This window comes from Bos grunniens, chromosome 5 (genome assembly GCF_055505025.1).
Source record: "Bos grunniens cultivar Pamir isolate PY7600 chromosome 5, Bosgru_T2T1.0, whole genome shotgun sequence".
NCBI lineage: Eukaryota > Metazoa > Chordata > Mammalia > Artiodactyla > Bovidae > Bos > Bos grunniens.
This window is the reverse complement of record NC_141169.1, coordinates 60,141,055-60,156,480: the sequence shown is the minus strand read 5'-3', so window position 1 is coordinate 60,156,480 and position 15,426 is coordinate 60,141,055. Positions and strand designations below refer to the sequence as shown.

General features: G+C 37.0%; 1 pseudogene; it reads left to right on the top strand.

Moving 5' to 3' along the window:
- Positions 1 to 13,270: 13,270 nt before the first annotated feature.
- Positions 13,271 to 14,497, top strand: LOC147372200 (olfactory receptor 6C3-like; annotated as a pseudogene).
- Positions 14,498 to 15,426: the final 929 nt, after the last annotated feature.

Genomic DNA, 15,426 nt, shown 5'->3' with positions numbered 1-15,426 from the left:
GTGATAATTTAAGTATCATTTTTATCCATTTTGTGAAAGTAGAGCTAATGACTCTGAAGCATTATTAAACTTTTAGAAATTTTAAGAACACAAAAGTTGAAGAAGATACATATATACATTTTGAGACAATCTAATTAAAATAAGACAAGGCTCTCTAAATTCCTGACTAATTTTGATTCTGCTATGTGCTAATTGGGAGGAATGTCCTTTAAAAACATAAGTTTGAGTTAAACCACTACTTTATCATTGAGCTATTCTGAAATATATATATTTTAAAGATCTATCATCTACACTGTACTTAACATAGAGCATGTACTGAAACTCTTGATAAGGATCCAGCAGTTTTAAACTAAAATGTCCCAATTACTATTTCTTCCTGTACCAAGGTAGATTAAAGTTATATCATCTGTCATCTTCATTATTTCAGTTTGTATATGAAATATCAATTTGATTATTTCTAATCATGCTGGTACCATCACCTAGGAATCCTGAATCCTCAGAGAATTTTCTACTACTTTTTGTTTGTTTTTGATTAAAATAGATCTCTAACACAACTTTTAAATAGAAGTACAACTTACTTCTTAAGAAATCTTCCGTGTGAAATGCTAAAATACTTTATCCTTAAATGCTTTCACCTTTTCAGCTCTACTGAAGTAGACTGAACAACAAATATAGAATTAGAGATAAGAACTCAGTTTATTGACTACTCCATAAATGACAGAAACTGGTAGGTGTTTTATGCAAATCATATAATTTTAGAAACAACCGTGTGATATAAAAATTATTGTCATTATGCATAAGAGCAAAAGATAGCTCAGTGAAGCTACTAGAAAGAAATATCAAGAAGACAATCCTATTAATAATTGCATCAAAAAGAATAAATTGCTCTAGAAGAAATTTAACCAGGGTTGTGAAATATTTCTATTCTGAAAGTATAAAACATTGATGAAAGGCATTGAGTATGATGCAGATATATGGAAAGATATCTGGTGTTTATGGATTAAAAGAATTAATTATGTTGTTAATATATCCACACTACCCAAAGTTATCTATAGATTTAATGAAATCCCTGTTAAGATCCCTATGACATTTTTCACAAAACTAGAACAAATAATCCTAAAATTTTATGGAATCACAATAGATCCCAAATAGTCAATGAAATTTTAAGAAAAAACAACAGTGCTGGAGATCTCACACTCCCTTACTTCAGACCACACTATAAAGTTACAGTCATTAAATCAGTATAGTCTTGCAAAAAAAAAAAAAAGACAGAGAGGTCAATGGAACAGAATAGAAAGCCCAGAAACAGTGCATGATGGCTAAGTCACTTCAGTCATGTCCAACTCTTTGTGACCCTATGGACTGTAGCCCACCAGGCTCCTCTGTCCATGAGATTCTCCAGGTAAGAATACTGGACTGAGTTGCCATTCCTTAGCAAACAACTCAATTAAAAATTGGACAGAGGGCCTGAATAGACATTTTTTGTCCCCAAAGAAGACATACAGATGGCCCACAGGCCCATGAAAAGGTGCTCTACATCCCTGATCATCAGGAAAAAGCCAAGCAAAACCACAATGAGATACCATGTCAAACCTATCAGCATGCCTATCATCAAAAAGACAGTAAATAATACGTGTTGGTGAGAATGTGGGAGAAAGGCAGCCCTGGTGCACTGTTGATGTGAATTTAAACTGATGTAGCCATTGTGGAGAATATCATGGTGATTACTCAAAAATTAAAAATAGAACTACCATACAATCCAGCCATTCCACTCCTGAATATTTGTCTAAAGAAAGCAAAAACACTAATTTGAAAAAAAAAATAGGTGCACCCCAATGTCCATAGTAGCATTATTTATAGTAGCCAAGATATGGAAGTAACCTAAAGTCCATCAAGAGATGAATAGATAAGGAAGAAGGGGTGCCTGTATATAGGCAATTGAGTATTACTCAACCACGAAATGAAATGAAATTTTGTCATTTGTGGAAACATGATGAAGCTGAAGGGTATTATGCTTAAGGAAGTAAGTCAGACAGAGAAAGACAAATGCCAAATGTTTCACTTATATGTGGAATCAAAAATAAAATAAATTTAACAGAACAGAAAGAGACTAACAGATACAGAGAAGAAACTAGGGATTACCAAAGGGAAGAGGAGTTGGTGGAGGGTTAAAATAGGTGAAGGGGATTAAAAGATATGAAGCAATATTTTTAAAACAAATTACTTAGGGAGATGAAAATGTCAGAGTAGGAAGATGCTGAGCTCACCTCCCCCAATGAATACATCGAAAACACATATACCTATGGAACAATTCTCACTGAAAACAAATTGGAGACTGCCAGAAAGATTGCTATACAACTAAAGGTGTAAAGAAAGATCCCCTCAGAGTCAGGTAGGAAGGAAAAAGAAGCAATCCGGTAGGGAACTGCACCCTTAGGAGGGGACACTGAAGAGGGGAGAGGTTACATGGACTCAGAAGTCCTCTCTGGGGAGTGAGCAGTTTGAACCACATATCCACCACAGTCCTAGAGTCTAACACTGGGAAAACAAGTTTCCTTGGCTGACTTGAAAACCCATGGGGCTTGCAGCAGGGCTTCGGGAAACTTATACTCTGTGAAGAGCATATATACTTGCTTGCTCCTGAAACAAGGTGGAAGAAGCAGATTGAGACTGCCTGGGACTCTGGTCATTTTCCCATACTGGCCACATGTGTGCCCTGGCCAATGTCAAGTGTTCACTTCAGCCCCTCTTGCTCCATGGTGCAACTCCCAACTAGGGCAAGGGGATAAAGTCAATTTAGATCTGGCACTATATCTGAACAAGGTAGGGGTGGCCTTTGCTGGTGGTACTCATAGAGGTAGCATATCAGGTCCAGTCTTGAATACTAGTGTGCCAGAGCCCCCCAAGAACACACCCTGGCTTGCAACAGGTGCCCATTCTGGCCCCTCTTACTCCAGCTCTAGCCCCTTCTGGATAAAGGTGTTGATGATGAGAGGCAGGGAGAGCACACACTTAAACAGAACAGGAAATCAGATATAACCTGACCCTCAGTGCTTCTTCTTCAGCACCAAGGGACAGTCCATATATTGATGGGGCTGTGTTGGCCTCTGACCATAGAAAAAGCCCCAGCTTACATCTGGCTCTGATTCTAGCCCCTTCATCTCCAACTGCCATCCCACCAAGTTGATAGCCGCCAGCACAGTCCAGGGGAAATAGGATTTGTACTCACTTCTGATCCAGATCTCTGACCAAAGTCACTAGGCACACACAGACTGTCTAGTGATGCACCCACACAAGACAGCCTTCAAGACAGGGATAGATATGACTGTTTCACCGGATTTCATAAAGACAGAAATTTAAGCCACAAGAAGATGGAGTAATTTGTTTCAAATCAAACAAAAGAAATTTGAACAAACAACTAGTGAAATGAAAAAAATAATTTAACAGATAAACAGTTCAAAATATTAGTAATGAAAATGTTAACTGAACTAGGGGAAACAATAGATGAACAGAGTGATAATTTTAACAAGGAACTAGAAAATATGAAAAAAGAAAACTATCAGAGTTGGCTCTTGTTCAGTTGCTCAGTTGTGTCTGACTCTTTGGACTGCAGCATGCCAAGTTTCCCTGTTCTTCATTATCTCCTGGAGTTTGCTCAGACTCATGCCCATTAAGTGTGTGATAATATCAAATCATCTTATCCTCTGTCATCCCCTTCTCCTGCCTTCAGTCTTTCCCAGCATCAGGCTTTTTGCCAATCAGTCAGCTCTTCACATCAGGTGCCCAAAGTATTGGAGCTTCAATTTCAGCATCAGTCCTTCCAATGAATATTCAGGACTGATTTCCTTAAGGGTTGACAGGTTTGATCTCCTTGCTGACCAAGGGACTCTCAAGAATGTTCTCCAAAAACATAGTTTGAAAGCATCAGTTCTTTGGCATTCTGCCTTCTTTATGATTCAGCACTCACATCCATACATGACTACTGGAAAAATTATAGCTTTGACTATATGGATTCTTGTTAGCAAAGTGATGTCTCTGTCTATGTTTTTCTTAGCTTTTCTTCCAAGGAGCAAATGTCTTTTAATTTAATGGCTGCACTCACCTTCCACAGTGATTTTGGAGCCCAAGAAAATAAAGTCTGCTACTGCTTCCACTTTTTCCCTATCTGTTTGCCATGAAGTGATGTGACCCAATGCCATAATCTTAGTTTTTGAATGTTGAGTTTTAAGCCAGCTTTTTCACTCTCTTCTTTCACTTTCATGATGAAGCTCTTTAGTTCCTCTTTGCTTTCTGCCATTAAAGTGGTATCATCTGCATATCTGAGGTTGCTGATATTTCTCCTGGAAATCTTGATTCCAGCTTGTGAGTCATACAGTGCAGCATTTCATATGATGTACTCTGCATATAAGTTAAAAGGCAGAGTGACAATATACAGCCTTGGCATACTCCTTTTTGAATTTTGAACCAGTACATTGTTCATGTGCAGTTCTAAATATTGCTTCTTGAACTGCATACAGGTCTCTCAGGAGGCAGGTATTCCATTCCTGGGGGTCTGGTATTCCATCTATAAGAATTTTCCACAGTTTTTTTTTGTGATCCACACAGTCAAAGGCTTTAGCATAGTCAATGAAGCAAAAATCGATGTTTCTCTGGAATTGTCTTATTTTTTTCTATGATCCAGTCTATGCTGGCAATTTAATCCCTGGTTCCTCTGCCTTTTCTAAATCTAGCTTGCACATCTGGAATTCTCAACTCAAGTACTGTTGAAACCTTTTTTGAAGGATTTTGAGCATAATCTTGCTAGCATGTGAAATAAGAGAAATTTAAAGGTACTTTAAATACTGGTATTGCTTTTCTTTGGGATTGGAATCAAAAATGCCCTTTTCCAGTCCTGTGACCATTGCTGGATTTTCCAAATTTGCTGGTATAATGAGTGCAGCACTTCAACAGTATCATCTTTTAGGGCTTGAAATAGCTCAGCTGGAATTCCATCACCTGTACTAGTTTTGTTTGTAGTAATGCTTCCTAAGGCCCACTTGAGCCACGCACAGGATGTCTGGCTCTAGGTGAGTTACCACACGATCATGGTTATCTGAGTCATTAAGAGCTTTTTTGTACAGTTCTTCTTTATATTCTTGCTACCTCTTGTTAATATCTTCTGCTTCTGTTAGGTCTTTCCATTTTTTGTCCTTTATTGTGCCCATCTTTGCATGAAATGTTCCCTCGATATCTCCAACTTTCTTAAAGAGATCTCTAGTCTTTCACATTCTATAGTTTTCCTCTATTTCTTTTCATTGTTCGCTTAAGAAGGCTTTCTTATATCCCCTTGCTGTTCTTTGAGCCCTGCATTCAGTTGGGTATATCTTTCCCTTGCCTTTCACTTCTTTACTCAGTTATTTGTAAGGCCTCCTCAGACAACTATTTTGACTTCTTCCATTTCTTTTTCTTGGGGATGGTTTTGTTCACCGCCTCCTTTACAATGTCATGAACCTCTATCTATAGATTGTAAAGCACCCTAACAGGTCTAATCCCTTGAATCTATTCATCACTTCCATCGTGTAATCATAAGAGATTTGATTTAGGTCATACCTGAATTACCTAGTGGTTTTCCCTACCATGTTCAATTTAAATCTGAATATTGCAATAATTGATGATCTGAGCCATAGTCAGCTCCAGGTCTTGTTTTTGCTGACTGTATAGAGCCTCTCCATCTTTGGCTGCAAAGAATATGATCAATTGGATTTTGGTATTAAACATCTGGTGATGTTCATGTGTAGAGTTGTCTTTTGTGTTGTTGGAAGAGGGTGTTTGATATAACCAGTGTGTTCCCTTGGCAAAGCTCTGTTAGGCTTTGCCCTGTTTCATTTTCTACTCCAAGGCCAAACTTACCTGTAAGGATTAAAGTCATACATATCCATTAATTATAATCATAAAATAAAGGATCATGAGAGAAGACACACAGACAGAGTAAACAAGTTAAACAAATATGAAATATCAGTCCAAGTAAACAGGTTTTGAAAATATATATTTTATATAGTATGAGAAAAATAGCATAGCATGTAAAGCAAAAAATAATTTATTTCTATCTTTAATAGTCATGCTGTGAAAGGTTATTGCTGAGCCATGAAAGATACCAGAATTCTTGGCCGCTGGAAGAGAGGAATTCAATCCAGGGCCAATGATAGCCCTTGATTGCTCAGAGCTTTTGTGTAATCAAGTTTTATTAAAGTATAAAAGAGATTGAGAAAGCTTCTGACATAGACATCAGAAGCAGGCAGAAAGAGTGCCCCCCTGCTTGTCTTTAGCAGAAAGTTATGGTGTTGGACGGGAGGCCTGGTGTGCTGCAATTCATGGGGTTGCAAAAGTTGGACACGACTGAGTGACTGAACTGAACTGAACCATATACCTACTAGCAGGCTGCTAATTAGAGAAAGCAAATATCTCAAAACTCAGAGAGAGGCAAAAGCCCTCTCACCTACAACATGCATTTTGAGACAACATTGGCTAAAGGTGAGTCATCCTGGGCCATAAAACGATTCACATGAATCTTGAAGAAAGGCAGGTTTCCAAGGAAATACATAATCTTAATAACACAGATTAGGAGAATAATTGTATGAGTAAAGCATACTGGTTTGTTGAGCCATTATCGGTTCTAGTCTTAGTTGGGACAGACTTGAAGAGAGACAGTTCAGTTCAGTTCAGTTCAGTCGCTCAATCGTGTCTGACTCTTTGCGACTCCATGGACTGCAGCACACCAGCCTCCCTGTCCATCACCAACTCCTGGAGATTACTCAAACTCATATCCATTGAATTGGTGATGCCATCCAATCATTTCACCCCCTGTCATCCCCTTCTCCTCTCACCTTCAATCTTTTCCAGCATCAGGGTCTTTTCAAATGAGTCAGCTCTTCGCATCAGGTGGCTAAAGTATTGGAGTTTCAGCTTCAGCATCAGTCCTTCCAATAAATATTCAGGACGATTTCCTTTAGGATGGACTGGTTGGATCTCCTTTGTAGTCCAAGGGACTCTCAAGAGTCTTCTCCAACACCACAGTTCAAAAGAATCAATTCTTCGGTGCTCAGCTTTCTTTACAGTCCAATTCTCACATCCATACATGGCTACTGGAAAAACCATAGCCTTGACTAGATGGACCTTTGTTGGCAAAGTAATGTCTCTGCTATTTAATATGCCATCTAGGTTGGTCATAACTTTTCTTCCAAGGAGTAAGCGTCTTTTAATTTCATGGCTGCAGTCATCATCTGCAGTGATTTTGGGGTCCCCCTAAAAATAAAGTCTGCCACTGTTTACACTGTTTCTCCATCTATTTGTCATGAAGTGATGGGACCAGATGCCATGATCTTTGTTTTCTGAATGTTGAGCTTTAAGCCAACTTTTTCACTCTCCTCTTTTACTTTCATCAAGAGACTCTTTAGTTCCTTCTCACTTTCTGCCATAAGGGTGGTGTCATCTGCATATCTGAGGTTATTGATATTTCTCCCAGCAATCTTGATTCCAGCTTGTGCTTCCTCAAGCCCAGCGTTTCTCATGAGTACTCTGCATATAAGTTAAATAAGCAGGGTGACAATATACAGCCTTGATGTACTCCTTTCCTGATTTGGAACCAGTCTGTTTTCCATGTCCAGTTCTAACTGATGCTTCCTGACCTGCATACCGATTTCTCAATAGTTGAGTTTGGTGGTCTGGTGTCTAGGGTAAATACCTAGTTCATTAACATAGCTTAAGGAAAACATTTCCATAAGGAAAATGCATTGGTTAGCTCAAGGTTTGAGAAAAGTTAAGTTCAGGTGGAACCGGGTGTCATCATTGCAACGCAGAATTTTTTTAAAATCTTTTTAATTTTCTATCAGTTCAGTTCCGTTCATTTCAGTTGCTCAATCGTGTCTGACTCTTTATGACCCCATGAATCGCAGCATGCCAGGCCTCCCTGTCCATCACCAACTCCCAGAGTTCACTCAGACTCACGTCCATCGAATCGGTGATGCCATCCAGCCATCTCATCCTCTGTCGTCCCCTCCTCCTCCTGCCCCCAAACCCTCCCAGCATCAGAGTCTTTTCCAATGAGTCAAGTCTTTGCATGAGCTTGCCAAAGTACTGGAGTGAGAAGGGGAAAAAAATCTGAACTTGTAATTTGTTTCCTCCTTTTGCTTAAGAAAGATATAAAAAATGCCTTGACACTTGCAGCCTATTTTCTCCGGCCTCTAGCCTTCTTTGCCTGTTACCCTCTCAGCTGGTATGCTAAAACTCCTCCATAATGTGATTCTGTCTTTATGTTGGTATGGTCTACAGTCCTGTCAGGAACCTATGTGTGTTCTATCTTGTTTATTCATCATTTCTACTGTAATTGATCATAGCCACGGCTCCAAATGGCTTGCCATCACATCTGCATTTCAGCAGTAAGGGGGATCAAGAGGAAGAGGAGTGAAAATTCCATTTTTCAGAGTATGATCCCTGGAAGTTGCACAGATATCTCCATTTACATCCTTTGGACAGAATTTTGGCACATGGCTGCAACATGTTGCATGATTGGCAAGGTATAGACATACATAAAGGGTTTAAAACTATAGAAGTGGAGAATTCTTACTTATTATGAATCTTTAGCTGAAGATCAAATAAAAAAATATCACAAAGACTATTTGGATAAAAAATGGTTTTTGAAAAAGAAACTGAGGGCATATGGGACATGAAATGCTAGGTGTGTCTGAAGAATTAATGATAATGCATTTATACTGAGATATAATGTTTCCTGGACAGGCTAATCATCTTATATTGTTACTTCTTGTTATCAACATAAGCAATGTTTTCTTTTCCTGCTTCCAGATCCTACCTATGTGTCTGGGATTTCAAAACATGAGTGTGTGGAATAAACATTCTTGTTGGAGACATTTATACTGAGATCTCTGGGGACATAGTTAAAGGTGTGTATATATATATATATATATATATATATATATATATAATACATATATATGTATTATATATATACATATATATAACATATAATTTCACTGTTAAAAATATTTAGTGCCTGGGGAGAACATTTGAATAATAAATGTTTGATCTTTGCAATTGGTGTTCTTAGATTTCCTATCCTCCTGAGAATAATTCACAAATTTTAGATATCTTCCTACAGAGCACAGAAAGCATAAATACTCCATGGGTCAAGTGTTGGTTTATTTTATGGCATTTTGGGTGATACTTAAAAAAATATTCAATACATAAATATGTATTTATTTGTGTACCTTTCTAAGAATTTGTCCATTTCTTCTAGATTGTTAATTTATTTTATTTTTTTTAAATATGAAAAATGTATTTATTTTAATTGGAGGTGAATTACTTTACAATATTGTATTGGTTTTGCCAGACATCAACATGAATCACCCACAGGTATACACGTGTTCCACATCCTGAACCCCCCACCCTCCTCCCTCCACGTACCATCCCTCTGGGTCGTCCCAGTGCACCAGCCCCAAGCAACCAGTATCATGCATCGAACTTGGACTGGCGATTCATTTCATATATGATATTATACATGATTCAATGCCATTCTCCCAAATCATCCAACCCACTTCCTCTCCCACAGAGTCCAAAAGACTGTTCTCTACATCTGTGTCTCTTTTGCTGTCTTGCATACAAGGTTATCATTACCATCTTTCTAAATTCCATATATATGCATTAGTATACTGTATTGGTGTTTTTCTTTCTGGCTTACTTCATGCTGTGTAACAAGCTCCAGTTTCATCCACCTCATTAGAACCGATTCAAATGTATTCTTTACAATGGCTGAATAATACTCCATTATTTATATGTACCAGTGCTTTCTTATCCATTCATTTGCTGATGGACATCTAGGTTGCTTCCATGTCCTGGCTATTATAAACAGTGCTGCGATGAACACTGGGGTACATGTGTCTCTTTCAATTCTGGTTTCCTCAGTGTGTATGCCCAGCAGTGGGATTGCTGGGTCAGAAGGGAGTTCTATTTCTAGTTTTTTAAGGAATCTCCACACTGTTTTCCATAGTGGCTGTACTAGTTTGCATTCCCACTAACAGTGTAAGAGGTTTCCCTTGTCTCCACACCCTCTCCTGCATTTATTGCTTGTAGACTTTTGGATCGCAGCCATTCTGACTGGCGTGAAATGGTACCTCATCATGGTTTTGATTTGCATTTCTCTGATAATGAGTTATGTTGAGCATCTTTTCATATGTTTGTTAGCCATCTGTATGTCTTCTTTGAAGAAATGTCTATTTAGTTCTTTGGCCCATTTTTTGATTGGGTCGTTTATTTTTCTGGAATAGAGCTGCAGGAGTTGCTTGTATGTTTTTGAGATTAGTTGTTTGTCAGTTGCTTCATTTGCTATTTTTTTCTCCCATTCTGAAGGCTGTCTTTTCACCTTGCTTATAGGTTCCTTTGTTGTAGCAGAAGCTTTTAAGTTTAATATTGGAAATAAAAGCAAAATTAAACAAATGGGATCTAATTAGGCTGTTCATTTAGTAATGGAAAAATTTAATACAGTAATCAAAAAACCTGAAGAAAAACAAAGTGCTAATCAAAACATGCACAAAGTTGCCATAAAATGATCTGAGAGAAGAATCGTATGTTGAGGAGTTGAGTGAGATCTGTTCAGAGAAGAATGGAATATCAGTGTGCTCTGTTCAGCATGATGACAAAAGTATTAACTACTGGGCAGAGATGATTTTGTCTGAATAAATCTGTGTATATATCTTCTTAAAAATTGTTTGAAATTTTAAGTATTTTGGGGAGACTGATTTAGCACTGAAAAACATGATAAGAATTGGTATGTGAAAAATTTTAAATTTAAAAACTGGATTTCCTTTTAGATATGTTTTAATTCACTTTTGTTCTATTTTTATCATTAAACTTTAACCTCACTTTTCCAATCGTTTAAACATTGTTTTAGGAAAGGCATATGGAATACACAGGTGATTTATTATTGAGAAGCTTTTCCTTTTCAAATATATTTCACTTTCATAATAGCTAATACAACTAAACACTATTGCATTCATAGGCTGACTTCTAATGGTTTTGTAATTGGACTTTATTTTTTTTTTTTTTTTACAGTGTGTGTTGGGGAAAGTTTCTGTGTTAAATTGTTTAAGTTGAAGAAAGATAATTTGACATGGCAAAGTTTGATTTAGGTGTTTAGTATATGCATTCCTACAATTTTTGTCATTGAGTCATTTGTGTAAATAAACATTTATTATTGATTGCTCCATAATTATTTGCATATAAAGTGAATGTCCAGGAAAAATAATAGTCTCTTCCTTTACCCATATTTATCTACATTATTAACTTCATGATTTCGACAGCAGATCTTATTTCCTCATCTTCAGATCAGATCAGATCAGTTGCTCGGTCGTGTCCGACTCTATGCGACCCCATGAATCGCAGCACGCCAGGCCTCCATGTCCATCACCAACTTCTTTATCTTAGAATTCTCCTATAAATCCCTCTGGATATTACTGAAAACAACTTTCATTTGTCCATATATGATTATTTTTATTTTTATTGCTCTATTTTAAATAATAGCATATGTTTCAGAGATTAGAAATAAACCTGGATATTCTAAATAGAGAAAACATTATCTTCTCTATCTCCCATAACAAAAGCTTGATCATTTTATGTGTTTGATGAGGAAGATACCAAGGAAGTAACATTTCCCTAGAGATATCATTAATCATTTTTTGTTTAAGAAATATGCTATATTTGGTCTAAAACTATTTATACAAACTTTGACTTGTCTAAGAAGACAATTTTAGAAAATACACTCTTTCAGCTCTTCATCCCATTTCCCAGTTGTTAGCTATACAACCCTGAACGATTCACCCTCACTTGAAATATGCCTGTCATTGAAAATAGTTATATCTAGGTAATGTTTCATAACTTACATGTTAGCCATCCATTTTAATATTTTTATGATATAGAAATGTATGCTTCATAAACTTTTGTCAATAATTCTGAGATTTATTATGTGTTTGAATTTTACCAAATACTTACTCCTCATCTCTTAGGCGTGTTGATCTCAAAACTGGTCACCGTTTTTAGTCTGTGCTTTAGACAAAGAATAAAATGGCAAGTGTAAATAACAAGTAGATGGAGAGAAATTTCATTGGTACCTACTATCTTCTTGTAAATTTTATTTATTAATTTTATATACTAAGTTGCACATTTTTAATAATATGTACAGTTTTAATTTTCTTAAATTTTACTTATTATTTACACATTTTAATAGCTTTTCTCAAATTCACTGTCTTATCACTAAAAACCCAACTTACCTTTCTAGGTTTCCATAAACTTCGTCTTTATCTTTCTCTTGCTTTTAATTCTGACACCTCATATAATTTCGTGAGTACATAGTTATGCATTTCTATCCACTCCTAAATCCTGCTTTTTTTTTTTTTTTTCATTTTCACTTTAGCTGACCTACACTTAGAGTCAAACCATGTAGAGGAAAAGTTTTCTTGTTATATATTCAGGTCATCAGAATATTCTTGCTTATATTTTTTTCAGAACACAAACTGGAAAGGATAAGGATGGTGATAGATATCAAGGGAATGTAAATACCAGTAAGGACACCAAATAAGTATATTCCTGATGTCTCATATTCATACACGTAAAACTGGATCTCATTTGCCATGAAAGTAAATGAAACATTAGTCAGAAATTTGAATTTGATTGAGTAAAATGGCAAAAGTGTATTAGTCCTATTTACTGATGATAGCTATGGGTGTGCGTGTGCATGTGCATGTGCATGTGTGTGTGTGTGTGTGTGTGTGTGTGTTTGTGTTAAATACAAAACATGAAGTGATGATGTGTATTCAGGTGCTCTTATGAAAAACAGAAAATGACATCTATCATAATTCTTCCCCAAAATTAAGAGTGGAAAAGCAAGCATGTCTCTATGCTTTAACAGTCTGCTTAATTTTCCTTGAATTTATTCACTTAAAATCAACCAAAAATTAATATGATCACATATATTATTCAGTGGTGAAATTAGAAGGGAAACTTTGAATCAACTGTCCAGATATCCTGGAAATGCAAAGGATTGTTTTTCATGGCATTAACCATTTTTATAACATGAAGGATCAGTGTGTTACCCATCTGAAATTTCAATTTGCTAACTCTACCTTAGACACTAGTTATCTCCCTTGTCATTTTCCCATTGGGAACATTGTTTTCTTCCTTTCCATTTTTTTTTTCCTATGTAGACCTCGTAAAGTAGAGGGCATTAATGGGAAATCACACAAGAGTGACAGTGTTTATCTGGCAGGTTTGACCAATGACCCACAAATGAAAATTGTATTATTTATCTTCCTACTTCTCACCTACTTGTTAAGCATCACTGGTAACCTCACCATCATCACTCTCTCCATGGTGGATTCTCACCTCAAGACCCCCATATACTTTTTTTTCTTCAGAATTTTTCCTTTTTAGAAATATTCTTTACTACTGCTGCTGCTGCTAAGTCGCTTCAGTCGTGTCCGAATCTGTGCGACCCCATAGACGGCCTCCCACCAGGCTACTCTGTCCCTGGGATTCTCCAGGCAAAAACCCTGGAGTGAGTTGCCATTTCCTTCTCCAAAGCATGAAAGTGGAAAGTGAAAGTGAAAGTGACGTCGCTTAGTTGTGTCCAACTCGTAGCGACCTCATGGACTGCAGCCCACCAGGCTCCTCCATCCATAGGATTTTCCAGGCAAGAGTACTGGAGTGGGGTGCCATTGCCTTCTCCGACTACTACTACTACATGCATCTCTAAATTCCTAGGTATTATGGAAATGGAGGACAAAACTATTTCCTATAATGGTTGTATTGCACAGTTGTTTTTTAGCTTATTACTTGGAGCATTTGAATTTTACTTTCTGGCAGCTATGTCCCATGACTGCTATGTTGCCATCCATAAGCCCCTGCATTATACAGCCATCATGAACAGTAAAATCTGCACACTTCTTGTCTTCTGTTGTTGGATTGCTGGCTTTTTGATCATCTTTGTACCTCTCTTTTTAACCTTAAGCCTTGGCTTTTGTGCTTCTAACATTGTTGATCATTTCATGTGTGACCCAGCTACCTTCCTGCAGATCTCCTGCTCAGACACACAGCTCGCTGAAACAATGGGATTCATTTCTGCTTTGATGACTCTTGTGGTCCCATTGTCAATGGTATTCACATCACGTACCTATAATGCATTAACAATTCTGAAAATCCCTTCAACTAATGAGAGGAAAAAAGCGTTTTCAACATGTTCTTCTCACATGATTGTGATATTCTTTTCTAATTGCAGCTGCATCCTCATGTATGTTAAACCATCAGTCAAAGCGAATCTTTTTAAAAGGGAATAGCACTACTCAATACCTCCATTGCCCCACTTTTGAATCCTTTCATCTATAGCTTACAGAACCAACAAGTGAAAAAAGCCTTAGTGAATATAATACACACAGTTGTTTCTTTTTCAAACAAGTGAATATGTTATTGCATGATGTATTAAGGAAATAAATGAAGGTGTCAATAATAATAATAATAATAGTGTATATAATTGTAGTTTCCTCCCTTTTATTATATTTGATAATCATCTTTCTCTCTTTTCACAGTTATTTTTACAAAAGCCTTGTTTCAATGAAGCTAATTTTCTTCATGTTCTTCAATAGAAACTTTTTTCTCATCTCTCTTCCTTTTCCTCTGATTATACGAAAGTAGTTATACCAGTTTTCAAAGTGTTTCTTTTCTCTTTGAGTTTTAGTTATCAGGAATATAAACTAGTTTTATGTAAGTTATATTTAATGTAGCAAGCAATGTAAATATTATATCACATTTGGATTTAGGTTCAGTTCAGTTCAGTCACTCAGTCATCTCTGACTCTTGGCAACCCCATGAACTGCAGCATGCCAGGCTTCCCTATCCATCACCAACTCCCTGATTTACTCAAACTCATGTCCATAGAGTTGGTGATGCTATCCAACCATCTCATCCTCTTGTTGTCCTCTTCTCCTCCTGCCTTCAATCTTTCCCAGCATCAGGGTCTTTTCTACTGAGTCAGGTCTTCGCATCAGGTGGCCAAAGTTTTAGCTTCTACATCAGTGCTTCCAATGAATATTCAGGACTGATTTCCTTTGGGATTGACTGGCTTGATTTCCTTGCAGTCCAAGAGACTCTCAAGAGTCTTCTCCAACACTACAGTTCAAAAGCATCAATTCTTTGGCTCTCAGCTTTCTTTATAGTCCAACTCTCACATCCATACATGACTACTGGAAAAACCATAGCTTTGACTAGATGGACCTTTGTTGGCAAAGTAATGTCTCTGCTTTTTAATATGCTGTCTAGGTTGGTCATAACTTTTCTTCCAAGGAGCAAGTGTCTTAATTTCATGGCTACAGTCACCATCTGCAGTGATTT